Genomic DNA, 16741 nt, shown 5'->3' with positions numbered 1-16741 from the left:
CTGGCACACAGCAACGTAAATCATCAGGTTTGGTAGGTTAGGGGATACAGTCCTCCCCTTTAAAACAAGGGGAAAGCAGTGCCTGATTTTGTGCTCAGTGTTCCAGGAATTTTCTATATAGCAGCTCAGTGTAGAAGGTGGTCTACAAACCTGGCTGCTCAACAAGGCCTCTTGGGGATCATTTTCAATATGCAAGTTCTGGACCCCATCCCAGGCCTGCAGTATCAGAGTCTCAGCGTGCCTTCAGAGGGGCGATGGGCTAGGTAGGGGTACAGCCCAGGGATTTTTTTTTTTTTTTAGGATTACCATAGATATTTATTTAAAGTAATACAATTGCAGCCCAGATAGTTGTTAAATTGTACATCTCAGGTTGAACGAACTTCATAAAAATACTCAGGACAGCTGCATCCACAGATTTCAGTTACACGGTTTTTTTTTTTTTTTTTGCCCATCTCTTCTTTCCTCTTTCCTGAATAACTTCTTCCAGGTATGGTTCCAGGTAGAGTTTATCCTCGTGTTTTATCCACTGCTCTTTAGGGTAGACCTGTGCCTCATGGCCAGGACCAGGGCGCTCTTAATGCAAAACATCCTGTTACCATAAAAGTTCTCAGGAAGCCTTCTTACGGCTTCTTTCACATCTCCATCCTCATATACGGTATCATCGCGCACTAACCTGAGTTTATTGACCCCTGCCTGCAGCGTTGTAATACCGTTTTGGAATACCATTCAGCCACTGGCCCGATGCTGCAACCGTAGACTGGCTCGCCATTTTGACCCCAGGATTATGCGTTTTTCAAAGCCCCCAAGCGATTCCCATAACCAGGAGGGCTTAGAAGAGTTTCTCCAGGATACTATCTTCCAGGCCTAGAAAGAGGGAGGCACTTTGAAGGCCACTGGAACTCTTTGAAGCATATTGTTTTAAAAAAGTCTTTTTCTCGTGGAAATCAGGATGCTTTGCCATCTTTTGTGGAGTTTTAAGTGCTTGAATTTGTCAGATCTTTTCTATATGTATCCATTGCAGTTGAGTGGATTCTGACTCAGAGTGACCCTACAGGACACTGTAGAACTGCCCCATCGTGTTTCCATGGAGCACCTGGTAAATTGGAATTGCTGACCTTTTGGTTAGCAGATGAAGCTCTTAACCACTACACCCCCAGGGTTTCCTCCTTCTATATAAGTATCTGTAAACCAAGAGTGGCAAAACAAGGCTTTTCCTTTATTAAAAAGCACAGAAGTGAACACTAAATTAAAATTATAATGATACATTTTATTCATCTAGGGGACACATTCACACAAACTCTTGTCTGCTTTTCTGGTTCTAGGTGGGAACAGGCTGAGAAGCTGGCACTCAGGGCTTGTTGACCTGCTGAAGGACACGGTCTGCTACATTTTGTAGCGATAGCATTGATTAGGTTGTGATTTAATCTATAACTCTGAAATAGCTATTTCTGTCTGTCTTCTTTAAAATAAGGCTTGGCTTTTTACCAGTCTCCTGTGGGTGCTAGTAGACTACCTGAAGGAGTTAATGAGCAAATGTTCGAGAGTATGCAAAGAAAGTTGTTAGGCAAGATGAAGTTACCATTATTTTGGTCAAGGAAGGTGGCACACATTTTGCAATCTGTCAAAGCATTGCAAACAGATTCAATTCACGAGGACATTATTAAATGATTCTCCTATTCAGTAAGGGAAACCTTGGTGGCGTAGTGGGTAAGTGCTACGGCTGCTAACCAAAGGGTTGGCAGTTCAAATCCACCAGGCGCTCCTGGGAAACTGGGGGGCAGTTCTACTCTGTCCTATAGGGTCGCTATGGGTCAGAATCGACTCGACAGCACTGGGTTTGGTTTTTGGCTTTGGTGTTCAGTAAGCACTTATGGAGTGCCTAATAGGTGCCAGGAATCCCTGGTGGCACAGTGGTTAAGAGCTATGGTTGCTAACCAAAAAGGTCAACAGTAGGAATCCACCAGGTGCTCCTTGGAAACCATATGGGACCATTCTACTCTGTCCTCTAGGGTGGCTGTGAGTTGGAATCGACTCTATGGCAGTGGGTTGGGTTTGATTTGGAATATGTCCCAGGTACTGCTCTGTTGCATTGGAAACACTGTAGTCATTGCAGAGCTCAGCTCACCCAGAGCGAGGCCTCAAGGCAGTGGGTCAAGGCCTTTCTTCCCTGTTAATTAGAGTCAGCTCTTTAGGTTTTCCTGAGGACCACATTCAGATGATTGAAATGAACTTATTTGACTATGCCTACAGTATCTTATAAGGGGTCCTGGTGGTGCAGTGGTTAAGTGCCCAGCTGCTAACTGAAAGGTTGGCTTTTGGAACCCACCCAGTGGGAGCATTTCTGCTCCGCCATTTTGGGTCCCTGTGAGTTAGAGTCGTTCGACAGCACATAACAGCAGGGTCTTGTAGTCTTTTGGAAGGCATTTTGGAAGGTAAGCATTTACAGGAATAATAAGAACCCATAGATAAGCTTACTTTCAACATATCTGAAAGTGATGAGTAGAAAAACAACACTCTGAAAAGCCAGTGTTTAAAGTTAATTGGGAATTTTAAAATGTGTATTTTCTTAAGGCATGGTCTTTAGATTCTTAGAGATAACTGTGCCAGCTCATTCCCCACGAGATCTTTTTCTGGTGGGTGTATCCCGAATTCCCCCAGCCCACCAGCCTGGGGGCGCAGATGAGGTCAGATTAGCAGTAATGGCTCCAATTTCCTAGACCTCATGCTCTCACTTGCATAGTGAGTCCTAAAGCCCATGTCCCTTCCCCCAACCTCGATGATTTCTGTCTGTCCCGGGAGTCTAGAACGGCCTCTCAGCCTTTTGCTCTGGTCTCCCTTGGCACTGGCAAAGCTGCAAACCACTCAAGATGCCAAAATGGCAATGCATCCCCTTCTGTCTTTGCACCACAGCGCTGCTGGATCTGGGCCAGAAATGGGGGGGTATTCCCGCTGCCTCCTGTTCTGAGCTGTACTTAACCTTCTAAAGCAGAACTGCTTGGAGACCAGGCCAAGCCTCTCAGGGGTGCATTAGCTACTGTCGGAGCCCTCTGGGGTGGCCCTGCACCAATTTTGCCCTCATGGCCCTTCTCCCGCACCACAACAAAAGCAACGCCTGCCAGCCTTGAGCTCTGCGCCTTTAGGAGACACACTGGGGCTTCTTGGAATGCCCTGTTTGGAAGCTCTGCTGGGACCTCCATTACTGCTAGTGTGACCTCACCTGTTCCCCAGGCTGGTGGGACTGGGGAAATTCAGGATACACCCATCATGAGGAGTAAGCTGGCACAATTATCTCTAAGAATCTAAAGGCAGTACACGTTGGGAGAGCCAGAGGCCACCATGCAGGCGGGCTGGAGCAGGGGTAGAAACTTTGGTCTTCTCCTTCGTTTCTTCCTTCTCGCAACATTTACCAAGCACTGGCCACATACTGAGGTCCCTGGGAGGCACAAGAATTGTGTGCTGATCTACTAACCAAAAGGTCGGTGGTTCAAACCCACCTAGTGGCACTGTGGAAGAAAGGCCTGGTGATCTGCTTCTGTAAAGATTACAACCAAGAAAACCCTATGGAGCAGTTCTGCTCTGTAACACACGGGGTCGCGATGAGTCAGAACTGACCTGACAGCAATGGGTTTGCTTTATTTTTGGTTTAGCTACGTACCGGACACTGTGCTGGGGCAGTGGGGGTACAAAACCCGAGAACCTCGCCTTCCGATGGGTCATCAAATTGGCTTAGGCTGTTAACGCTGGTGGCTTGGGGGATGACACGGAGAGGAGGGAAGCGAGGCTGGCCTTCCTCACTGCCTGGCTGTCTGGGGCATTGCTGATACAGAGCTGCTAACCTTCGAAAAACTGACAAGAAAGATGATTCAGCAGTTTAGCCTTTTAGACGTGGTTCCTGCAGTCTTCTGGTGAGAAAAGAGCTCCTGTAACCAGAAATTCAGATTCTGTTAGTTCATAGCTGTAAAGCATACTTGTTAAAAGGAAGAGATTAACATTTACTGAGGACCTACTATGTGAGAGGTGCCATATAAACATCGTGTAATTTTTAAAAGCAGCTTCATTGAGGTAAAATTGACGTATGACAAATTGCATGTGTTTAACGTGTACGATTTGATAAGATTTGACATGTGTATACACTCATGAAACAATTAGCATGATTAAGATAATGAACATCTTCAAGAGTTTCCTCATGCCCCTTTGTTCTCCCTCTGTCCTGCACCCCCACCCCAACCTCTATCCTCATGTAACCAGTGTTCTGCTTTCTGTCACTATAGATAAGTCTGCATTTTCTAGAATTTTATATTACAGGAATCATATCGTATGTACTCTTTTTTGTTTGGCTACTTTCACTCAACATAATTTATTTTGAGATTCATTGTATTGTTCTGTGTATCAATAGCTGATTGACTTCCATTGCTGAGGAGTACTCCATTGTATGGCTACACTTTAAGTTGTGTATCCATTCCTCCCTTGATGAATGTTTAAGTAATTTACAGTTTCTGGCTGTTACAAATTAAGCTGCTGTGAACATTCATGTCAAGTTTTTGTATGGACATATGGAATTGCTATGGTAGGTGTATGGTTAACTTTTTCAGAAACAGCCAAACTGTTTTTGAAAGTAGTTGTACCATCTTACATTCCCAGCAGCAGTTTATGGAAGCTCCAGTTGATCCATGTCCTTGTCAACACTTAGTATGGTCAGTCTTCTTAATTTTAGATGTCTTTTTAATTTTGGATATTTAGATATATTTTAATTTAAATATTTTTAATATTTATATATTTAGATTTAGTTAATGGCTAATGATATTGGCCATTTTTTGTATATCTTCTTCGGCAAAGTATGTTTAGATATTTTGCCCATTAAAAAAATTGGATTGTTAATTTTTTTATTATTGAGTTTTCAGAGTTCTTTATATATTCTAGATACAAGTTCTTTATCAGATATGAGATTTGCAAATCTTTTCTTTCGTTCTCTGGCTGCTTTTTTTATTTTCTTAACAGTGTCCAAAGAGCAGATATTCTTAACTTTGATGAAGTCCAATTTATCACCTTGTTCTTTTCTGCGTTGTGCTTTTGTTAGGTGCCATCGAGTTGGTTCCAACTCGCAGTGACCCTGTGTGCAACAGAATGAAACACTGCCCAGTCCTGCAGCATCCTCGTAATTGTTGCTATGTTTGGGCCCATTGTTGCAGCCACTGTGTCAATTCATCTCATTGAGAATCTTTCTCTTTTTCGTTGGCTCTCTGCTTCACCAAACATGATGTCCTTCTCCAGGAACTGGTCCCTTCTAATAACATGTCCAAAGTATGTAAAATAAAACCTTGCCATGCTCACTTCTAAGGAGCATTCTGGCTATACTTCTTCCAAGACAGATTTGTTCGTTCTCTTGACAGTCTATGGTATATTCAATACTCTGCCCCAACACCATAGTTCAAACCCATCAGTTCTTCTTCAGTCTTCCTTATTCATTATCCAGTTTTTGCATGCACATGAGGTGATTGAAAATACCATGACTTGAGTCAGGAGAACCTTAGTCCTCAAAGTGCATCTTTGCTTTTTAACACTTTAAAGAGGTCTTTTGCAGCAAATTTGCTCAGTGCAATTCATCATTTGATTTCTTGACTGCTGTTTCCACAGGTGTTGATTGTGGATCCAAGTACTGTGAAATCCTTGACAACTTCAATATTTTCTCCGTTTATCCTGGTGTTGCTTATTAGACTAGTTGTGAGGATTTTTGTTTTCTTTATTTTGAGGTGTAATCCATGCCGAAGGCTATTGTCTTTGATCTTGATCAGTAAGTGCTTCAAGTCCTCCAGCAAGCAAGGTTGTATCATCTGCATAACACTGGTTCTTAATGAGTCTTCCTCCAATCCTGATGCCTGTTCTTCTATAGTCCAGCTTCCTGGATTATTTGCTCAGGATACAGGTTGAATAAGTATGGTGAAAGGATACAACCCTGATGCACACCTTTCCTGACTTTAAACCACGCAGTATCCCCTTGTACTGTTCAAATGACCGCCTCTTGATCTCTGTACAGGTTCTGCATGAGCACATTAAGTGTTCTGGAATTCCCATTCTTCCCAATGTTATTCATAATTTATTATGATCCACACAGTCGTATGCCTTTGCACAGTGAATGAAACACGGGTAAACATCTTTCTGGTATTCTCTGCTTTCAGCCAGGACCCATCTTACGTCAGCAATGATATCCCTGGTTCCACATCCTCTTCTGAATCTGGCTTTAATTTCTGGCAGTTGCCTGTTGATATACCGCTGCAGCTGCTTTTGTATGATCTTCAGCAAAATTTTACTTGCATGTGATATTAATGATATTGTTTGATAATTTCCTCATTCTGTTGGATCACGTTTCTTTGGAATGGGCACAAATACGGATCTCTTCCAGTTAGTTGGCCAGGTAGCTGTCTTCCAATTTTCTGGGCATAGATGAGTGAATGCTTCCAGTGTTGTATCCATTTGTTGAAACATCTCAATTGACAGTCCATCAATTCCTGGAGCCTTGTTTTTTGCCAGTGCCTTCGGTGCAGCTTGGACTTCTTTCAATACCATTGGCTCTTGATCATATGCTACCTCCTGAAATGGTTGAACATTGACCAATTCTTTTTGGTATAATGACTCTGTGTTCTTTCCAACTTCTTTTGATGCTTCCTACGTCTTCCAATTTTTTTGCCCATAGACTCCTTCAACGTTGCAACTCAAGGTTTGAATTTTTTCTTCAGTTCTTTCGGTTTGAGAAATACCAAGGGTGTTCTTCTTTTTTGGTTTCCTAACTCCAGGTCTTTTCATATTTCATTATAATACTTTGCCTTCTTGAGCTGACCTTCGAAATCTTCTTTTCAGTTCTTTTATCATTTCTTCTATTCGCTTTAGCTACTATATGTTCAAGAGCAAGTTTCAGAGTCTCTTCTGACATCAATTTTGGTCTTTTCTTTCTTTCCTGTCTTTTTTAATGACTTCTTGCATTCTTCATGTATGATGCCCTTGATTTCATCCCACAACTTGTCTTTGGTCATTAATGTTCAATGCATCAAATCTAACCTCTGACTTCAGGTGGGATATACTCAATGTTGTCCTTTGGCTCTCTTGGACTTGTTATAATTTTATTCAGCTTCAACTTGAACTTGCATATTAGCAATTGATGATCTGTTCCACAGTCGGTCCCTGACTGATGATACAGAGCTTCTCCATTACCTCTTTTTACAGAGTTAGTCGATTTGATTCTTGTGTATTCCATCTGGTGAGGTCCATCTGTATAGCTGCCATTTATGTTGTTGAAAAGGTATTTCCAGTGAATAGGTAGTTGGTCTTGCAAAATTCTGTCATGTGCTCTCCGGCATTGTTTCTGTCACCAAGGCCGTATTTTCCAACTACTATCCTTCTTTGTTTCCAACTTTCGAATTCCAGTCACCAGTAATTATCAGTGCGATCATATGTTTGATCAATTTCAGACTGCAGATGTTGGTAAAAAATCTTCAATTTCTTCATCTTTGGCCTTAGTGGTTGGTGTGTAAATTTGAATAATAGTCATTTTAGATGGTCTTTCTTATAGGCCTATGGCTATTAACCTATCACTGACAGGGTTGTACTTCAGGATAGATTTTGAAATGTTCTTTTTGACGATGAATGCAATGCCATTCGTCTTCAATTTGTCATTCCTGGGATAGTAGACCATATGCTTGTCCGATTCAAAATGGCCAATATCCATCTATACAAAACCAACAGCCAACATTATTCTTAATGGAGAGAGACTGAGAACATTCCTCTTGAGAACAGAAACAAGACAAGGATGCCCTTTATCACCACTCCTATTTAACATTGTGCTTGAAGTCCCAGTAGAGCAATAAAGCAAGAAAAAGAAATAAAGGGCATCCAAATTGGTAATGAAGAAGTTAAACTGTCCCTATTTGTGGATGATATGATACTCTACATAGAAAACCCAAAAGACTCCATGAGAAAACTACTGGAACTAACAGAAAGATTCAGCAGAGTAGTAGGATACAAGATAAACATACAAAAATAAGTTGGGTTCCTATACACCAATAAAGAGAATGATAAAAAGGAAATCAGGAAAATGTTGCCATTTATAATAGCCCCTAAAAAATATAAAGTATTTAGGAATAAATCTAACCAGGAGTGTAAAAGACCTATGCAAAGAAAACTACAAAATGCTACTGCAAGAAATCAAACGAGATCTACATAAATGGAAGAACATACTGTGCTCTTGAATAGGTAGACTCAATATTGCGAAAATGACAATTCCACTCAACCAAAAAAAATACCAAGCCATTTGCCATCAAGTCAATTCTGACTCATAGTGACCCTATGGGACAGAGTAGAACTGCTCCATAGAGTTTTCAAGGAGTGCCTGGCAGATTCAAACTGCTGGTTAGCAGCCAAGCTCTTAAACACTGTGCCACCAGGGTTTCCTATTCTGCCCAAAGAGATTTACAAATAAAAAGCAATCCAGATCCAAATACCAACAACATTCTTTAAAGAGATGGAAAAACTTATCGACAACTTTTATATGGAAAGGGAAGAGGCCCCAGATAAGTAAAGCACTATTGAAGAAGAAGAATAAAGTAGGAGGACTTGCACTACCTGACCTCAGAACCTACTATACAGCTATAGTAGCCAAAACAACCTGGTATTGGTACAAAGACAGATACATTGACCAATGGAACGGAATTGAGAACCCAGGTGTAAATCCATTCACCTACAATCACCTGATCTTCAACAAGGGCCCAAAGTCCATCAAATGGAGAAAAGACAGCCTTTTTAAACAAATGGTGCCTGTAAAACCGAATGTCCATCTTCAAAAAAAAAAAAAAGAAACAGGACCCATACCTCACACCATACACAAAAACTAACGCAAAATGGATCAAAGACCTAAATATAAAACCAAAAACTATGAAGCTCATAGAAGAAAAAATAGGATAAATGCTAGAGGCCCTAATACATGGCATTAACAGGATACAAACCATAACTAACAACAGATAAACTCCAGAAGATAAGCTAGATAACTGGGATCTTCTAAAAAATTAAACAATTAGGCTCATCAAAAGACTTCGTCAAAAGAGCCAAAAGAGAAGCTACAGACTGGGGAAAAAAATTTGGCTATTATAAACCTGACAAAAGCCTGATCTCTAAAATGTACAGGAAAACCCAACACCTCTACAACAAAAAGACAAAAAATCCAATTAAAAAATGGACAAAGGAAATGAACAGACACTTCACCAAAAAAGACATTCAAGCAGCTAACAGACACATGAGGAAATGCTTGAGATCATTAGCCATCAGAGAAAAAAAAAAAAGAAGTACAGATCAAAACCATAGCAAGACAACATCTCACCCCAGCATTACTGGTACAAATAAAAGAAACGGAAAATAACAAATGTTGGAGAGGCTGTGGCGAGATTGGAACTGTTATGCACTGGTGGTGGGAATACAAAATGGCACAACCATTTTGGAAAATGATATGGCGCTTTCTTAAAAATCTAGAAATACCATATGATCCAGCAATCCCACTCCTGGGGATATATCCCAGAGAAATAAGAGCCATAACACAAAAAGACATATGCACACCCATGTTCATTGCAGAATTGTTCACAATAGCAAAAAGATGGAAACAACCTAGATGCCCATCAACAGATGAACGGATAAACAAACAGTGGTACATACACGCAAAGGAGTACTACACAACTACAAAGAACAACGATGAATCTGTGAAGCATCTCGCAACATGGATGAACCTGGAGAGTATTATGCTGAGTGAAATAAGTCAATCGCAAAAGGACAAATATTATATGAGACCACTACTATAAAAACTCATGAAAAGATTTACACACAGAAAGAAACAATCTTTGGTGGTTACGAGGGAGGGGAGGGAAGGGGATGGAAAAACACTAAATAGACAATGGATAAGTAGTAATTTTGGTGAAGGGTAAGACAGCACACAATACTGGGGAAGCCAGCCCAATTTGTACAAGGCAAGGTCATGGAACCTCCATAGACACATCCAAACTCCCTGAGGGATCAAATTGCTGGAGTGGGGGCTGTGGGGACCATGGTCTTGGGGAACATCTAGCTCAATTGGCACAACATAGTTTATAAAGAAAATGTTCTACATTCTACTTTGGTGAGTAGCACCTGGGGTCTTAAAAGCCTGTGTGAGTGGCCATCTAAGATGCTCCACTGCTCTCACCTGTTGGGGAGCAAGGGAGAATGAAGAAAACTAAAGGTACGAGGAAACGGTTAGTTCAAAGGACTAATGGACCAGTAATGGCCTCCACCAATCTGAGTCCAGTACAACTAGATGGTGCCTGGCTACCACCATTGACCACTCTGACAGGGATCACAATACAGGTTTCTGGACAGAGCTGGAGGAAGATGTAGAACAAAATTCTAACTCACACACACACAAAAAAAGACTAGACTTACTGTCCTGATAGAGACTGGAGAAACCCTGAGAGTATGGCCCCTGGACACCCTTTTAACTCAGTAATGAAGTCACTCCTGAGGTTCACCATTCAGCCAAAGATTAAAGAGGCCCATAAAACAAAATGAGACTAAAAGGGCACCCCAGCCCAGGGAACAGGAAAGCTGGTAATAGGGAACCCAAGTTCGAGAACGGAGAGTGTTGACATGTTGTAGGGTTGTGAACCAATGTCATAAAACAGCCTGTGTACTAGCTGTTTAATGAGAAGCTAGTTTGTTCTGTAAACCTTCATCTAAAGTACAATAAAAAAAAAAAAAAAAAACAAACCAAAATGGCTGATATCAGGACATTTCAGCTCACTAGTACCTAGGATATCTATCTTCAGGTGTTCCATTTCATTTTGACAACTTTCAATTTTCTGAGTCCATTTTGAGTTAATTTGTGTATATGATGGGAGTTATGGCTCAGAGGTGTTTTGGTTTTGCATATGTGCATCTAATTGTTGCAGCATCATTTGTTAAAAAGATGATCTTTTCTCCACTGAATTGCCTTTGCACCTTTGTAAAAAATCAATTGTTTATATATGTGTGCATCCCTTTCTGGACTCTACTCTGTCCCACTAATCTTCTTGGCTGTCTTTATGCCAGTAACACACTGTCATGATTTCCATAGCATTACATTCAGTCTTGCAGTCGGATAGTGTAAGTCCTCCAAATTTGTTCTTGTTTAAAATTGGGTTATTCTAAGCCTTTTGCATTTCCATATGAATTTTATAATCAAATTGTCAGTGTTCACAAACAACAAAAACCTGCTGGGATTTAGATTGTATTTGCATTCACTCTGTAGATCAATTAAAAGAGAATTGACATCTTAAAAATATTGAGTCTTCTTCCATTTATTTAAGTCTTCTCAGCAATGTTTTATAGTTTTCAGTGTACAGGTCTTGCACATCCTTAGTGAGATTTATCCATATATATTTCATATTTTTAATGCTATTATAAATGGTATTTTAAAATTTCTATTTATTGTTCTTTGCTAATATATGGAAATATATTGATTTTGCATGCTGAAACTTTGCTAATGCATTTAATCCAGTAGTTTTTTTCTTAGTTTTCATAATGTTTTCTATGTAGACAATCATGTGTGAATAAAAGGAGTTTTACTTTTTCCTTTCCAACTTGATACCTTGTATTTTTTCTTGTCTTATTAGACTGGCTAGCACCTCCAGTACAATGTTGAGTAGAAATAGTGGGAACAGACATCTTTACCTTGCTCCTGCTTGTGGGGAAAGCTTTCAGTCTTTGGCCACTATTTGTAATGTTAGTTGTAAGTTTTTCATGTTGTTGTGTGCTGTTGAGTCAATTCATAGATGTCCTTTATCAGGTTGAGGAGGCTGCCTTCTATTCCTAGGTTACTGAGAATTTTTATCAGGAATGGATGTTGGATTTTTGTCAAAAGTTTTTTCCTCATCTGTTGAAATTTCTTTTTTTAGTTTGTTATTATGGTGAATTACATTAATTATTTTTTTAAAACCAACCTTATATTTCTGGAATAGAACCCACTTGGGTCATAATGCATTATTCTTTTAAAATATTATTAGATTACGTTGTTGCTTGACACATTACATTGGGCAAATCTGCTGCAAAGCATCTCTTTAAAGTATTGAAAAGTAAAGATGTCACCTTGAAGACTAAGGTGTGCCTGACCCAAGCCGTGGTATTTTCAATTGCATCATATGCATGTGAAAAGTGAACAGTGAATAAGGAAGACTGAAGAAGAATTGACGCATTTGAATTCTGACGTTGGTGAAGAATATTGAATATACCACGGACTGCCAAAAAGAATGAACAAATGTGTCTTGGAAGAAGTACAACCAGAATGCTTCTTAGAAGCAAGGATGGCGAGACTGCGTCTTACATACTTGGGACATGTTGTCAGGAGGGATCAGACCCTGGAGAAGGCCATCTTGCTTGGCAAAGTACAGGGCCAGCAGAAAAGAGGAAGACCCTCAATGAGGTGGATTGACACAGTGGCTGCAACAATGAGCTCAAGCATAACAACGATTGTGAGGATGGCGCAGGACCGGGCAGTGTTTCGTTCTGTTGTGCATAAGGTCACTATGAGTCGGAACCAACTTGACGGCAGCTAACAACAACACCCTGTTGCTGTTGAGTTGATTCTGACTCATAGCGACCCTATAGCAACCGTGTAGGATGGAGTAGAACTTCCCCATAGGGTTTCCAAGGCTGTAAATCTTTACAGATGCAGGCTACCACATCTTTCTCCCATGGAGTGGCTAGTGGGTTCAAACTGCCAACTTTTCAGTTGGCAGAGCACTTATCCACTGTGCCACCAGGACCCCTGTTGGATTAGATTTGTTAAATTTTTCTTTAGCTTTTTTTTGTGCGTGTGTCTATGCTCATGAGGAATGTGAGTCAGTAATTTTCTTAAAATGTCTTTATTTGATTTTGGTGTCAAAGTAATGCTGGCCTCAGAAAGAGTTGGAAAATATTCCCTCCACTTTAATTCTCTGAAAGTGTTTGTGTAGAGTGGGAATTGTTTCTTCCTTAAATCCTTGGTGCCATTCACTGGTGAATCCGTCTGGGCCTGGAGTGTTCTCTGTGGCAGGATTTTACCTACAAACACCATTTATTTAATACATATGGGGATATTTAGACTTTTTAAAAAATCTTCTTTTTGGGTGAACTTTGGTAGTTTGTGTCTTTCAAGGAATTTGTCCATTTCATCTAAGTTGTCGAATGTATTGACATAAAGACGTTCCTAATAATGTTCATATATCTTTTTCCTTTTGTTGCTTTTAAGATTTTCTCTTTATCACTGTTTTCAAGCAACGTCATTACAGTTGTCTTGATGTAGTTTTCTTTGTTTCTCATGCTTGGGATTCTGTGAGCTTCTTGGATCTATTGGTTTATAGTTTTTATAAAATTTGGAAAATGTTTGACCAGTGTTTCTTCATATTTCTTGTTCTGTTCGTTCCTTCCCTCTTTTTTCTCTCTCTTGTGGACTCCAATTACATATGTTAGGCTGCTGGAGGCTATTCCACAGCTCGGTTTTTCCTCTATTACTTTCTCAGTCTCTTTTTTGCTCTTTTATTCTGGGTGATTTCTGTTGTTAGGTCTGCAAATTCACTAACGTTTTCTTCTGCAATCTTTAATGTGCCATTAATTTCCTCCATTGTATTTCTCATCTCAGACATAGTTTTCATTTCTGTGAGCTTGACTGGGGTTATCTTTTGTGTTATATATATTTCTATTTAAAATATTTGATCTTTCCTCTAGCTTCTTAGATGTTATGAAATACAGTTATAATAACTGCTTTACTGTCCTGTCTACTCATTCTATCATCTGTATCTTTTTGGGTTTGGTTTCGATTGATTGATTTTTCTCCTCAGTATGAGTTGTTTTACGGCTGCTAACCAAAGGGTCGGCAGTTCGAATCCGCCAGGCGCTCTTTGGAAACTCTATGGGGCAGTTCTACTCTGTCCTATAGGGTCGCTATGAGTCGGAATTGACTCGAGCGCACTGGGTGTTTTTATGAGTTGTTTATTTCCCGCTTCTTTACATGCTTGTTAATATTTGATTGAATGCTAGACATTGTGCATTTTACATTGTTGAGTGCTAGATATATTTGTATACCCGTAAATATTCTTTGGCTTTATTCTGGAACACAGTTAAATTACTTGGAGACAGTTTGATCCTTTCAGGTTTTGCTTTTAAAGCTTTGTGGTAAGGAACATAGAGCAACATAGAGTTTAAGGTTTATTTTTCCCCGACATTGTGGCAAAACTCTACCTAATACCCCATGAATTATGAGATTTTCCACTCTGGAAACAAGAACTAACCCTCAACCTGTATGAGTTCGTGGACCCTTTCAGTCCTCTATTGTATACGAAACTCTCTGCCCTGAAATTCTAAGTGCCCTGGTCTTTCTGGACTCCCAGCTCTGTCTCTTCAACTCAGGGAGTCCACTAAGTTTTGTGGATCCCCTCCACCTGCGCTGTGGCCTGGAAACTCAAGCCAGTAAGCTGGGACACTCATAAGGCTCACCTCACTTGATTCCTATCCCTTAAGGACCACTGTACTTTGTTGCCTGATGCCCAATGCCTTCAAAACCATTGTTTCATGTATTTTGTCTTTTATTTAGTTGTTTCCAGTAGGAGAGGACATCTGGCCCTTGTTGGAAGTGGAAATTACAGCATGTCATTTAACCCTGATAACCACCTCATCTTACAATGAGTATTTTTTATCCCTGTTTTTCAGATGAGAAAATAGTAGCTTAGTGAGGTTTCATTTTGAGCTAATAAAGGGTAAGGCTAGAATTTATTCTAAAGCCTGAGCTCTCTTCACTGCAGTGCACTCACGGGGTCACCTAAAATGCAGTCAGGGCTGGATTTCAGGCCAGTCCCTGACTTAAGCCATCTGTATAATCTTAGTCAAGTCATGCAAGTTTTCTACTTCAGAAAACCCAAGGGAACCTTTCAGTTGCTGTGTTCCGGGGCTACCCTTTAGACCATGCACACTCCATAGGCCCCATGTTTTCAGCCTGGTTTCCTGTCTCATTTAAAGAGATAACCCTGTCCTTTAGGTTATTTTTCTTTAAAACTCCCTTCTCTCCCAAGTGCTTAGGGCAGGGCTTGGCACACAAAAAGGTCCTTAATAAATGATTATTGATAAATAAATAAGTGAGTGCATACGTGATTGGACAGGACACCCTTCCTTGTCTTTTCCCAACAGCCTCTGTGACACCGGGATAGCATGAAGTCAGACTAACACCAGTGACCCAGTGTACTGGCCCCTCTAGTTCAAGCAGGACTGCTAGCTCCTCCAAACCCTAACATGTATTTCTGAATTTACAAGGGAAAACCACCAAGTACTTTGAGCTCTTGGAAAGAAAGGTATTAACTATAGTTATATAAATAGAAGGTGGTCATTTTTTTTTTCTCAAGTCAGGAACCTAAGTCTGAATTTCCGATTGTATTAGGTTTGGACTATAAATAATCGCTTGTTAGGAAGAAAGCCAAGAAATTCACAAAAGGACACTTTTCTTCCTAAGACAGCTCTGGCTTAAATAGCTCCTGCTGACCAGGTGATGAGATGATTCAAGGCCCCTTCCTGGCACTCAGCCATTATAAGGAGACTTGAGCACTTTGCTTCCAGGAGCTCCTATGCAGCCCAGTGGGCTATGGAACAAGGAGGAGGGACTGGAACAGAAGGTTCTGCCTCAATTCCCTAGTGTCCTCTCTCTCGTGCACACACACGTACCCACATGTCTGTGTCCTTCTGGCATGGTGACATATCATTTCTTGATTCCACAAAATGGTTGGTCCCGGAGGCTGACATTTAGGGACCTGGGGAATTCAGTTCTATTTGACCACTATTTACGGAGTGTAGGCTGTGTGTCCAGCTCGTGCTCTCACAGAGGTGGTGTTTGACTCTCTGTGTGGTAGAGGTCTCTCTCCTAAACTCCTTGTTCTCAGGAGAGAACACTCAGAGGTAACAGCCTGGGGCCTGGGAGGTCAGAGTTGGAGAGAGAGTGATAGCTCTTAGAGCACAAAGGCTTCTAAGAGTTTTAATGTGTTGTTGTTAGGTGCCATCAAATCGACTCTCGACTCATAGTGATTCCGTGTGACCGAGTAAAATATCCGGTAGGGTTTTCTAGGCCGTAATGTATGGGAGCAGATCGCCACATTTTTCTCCCACATGGCCACTGGGTGGGTCCTAGTTGCCAATCTTTCGGTTAATAGCTGAGCGCTTGACAACTAGGGCTCCACTAATAGTTTTAGGGCTGCCCAAAGGTTCCCTGCCCTTTCTAACAGTGCTCCCCACCGCTTGGGTCTTAAAAATGCTAACAGTCGTTAGAGATGAGTTCAGGTAAATCCAATGAGGTATATAGTATGATACAGGTGTTTTAATTGCTTTTTAAAATTTACACTTAAAATTAGGTGTTTAATATGTGTTAGTCATATTCATGTGGTTATTTCATCTTTATAATATTATGAGGATGAAATACGATATTTCATTATGTGAGATAGGTGCTAGAATTTTCTCTATTTTATAGATAAGGAAATTGAAAAGGGTTAAGTGATTTATCAAACAAGTTGGATACTGAAACATAATTAAAATTTGGTATGCTAATTCTAGTTACATTGCTCTTCTCACCATACTCTTTTTCTCTCGGCAGAATGTCTTTATAGGTCAAAAAATGTTTGTTTTAGCTCTTGGATTTACCTGCCAGCATTAAGCAGCACAGATAGTAGAAGAAGCACCAGTT

At 40.5% G+C, this 16741-nt stretch overlaps 1 pseudogene; it reads right to left on the bottom strand.

Moving 5' to 3' along the window:
• Nucleotides 1–421: 421 nt before the first annotated feature.
• On the bottom strand, nt 422–856 carry LOC135230569 (cytochrome b-c1 complex subunit 7-like; annotated as a pseudogene).
• Nucleotides 857–16741: the final 15885 nt, after the last annotated feature.

The sequence above is a fragment of the Loxodonta africana genome, chromosome 3, assembly GCF_030014295.1.
Source record: "Loxodonta africana isolate mLoxAfr1 chromosome 3, mLoxAfr1.hap2, whole genome shotgun sequence".
Classification (NCBI taxonomy): Eukaryota; Metazoa; Chordata; class Mammalia; order Proboscidea; family Elephantidae; genus Loxodonta; species Loxodonta africana.
This window is presented reverse-complemented; position numbering and strand designations above follow the sequence as displayed.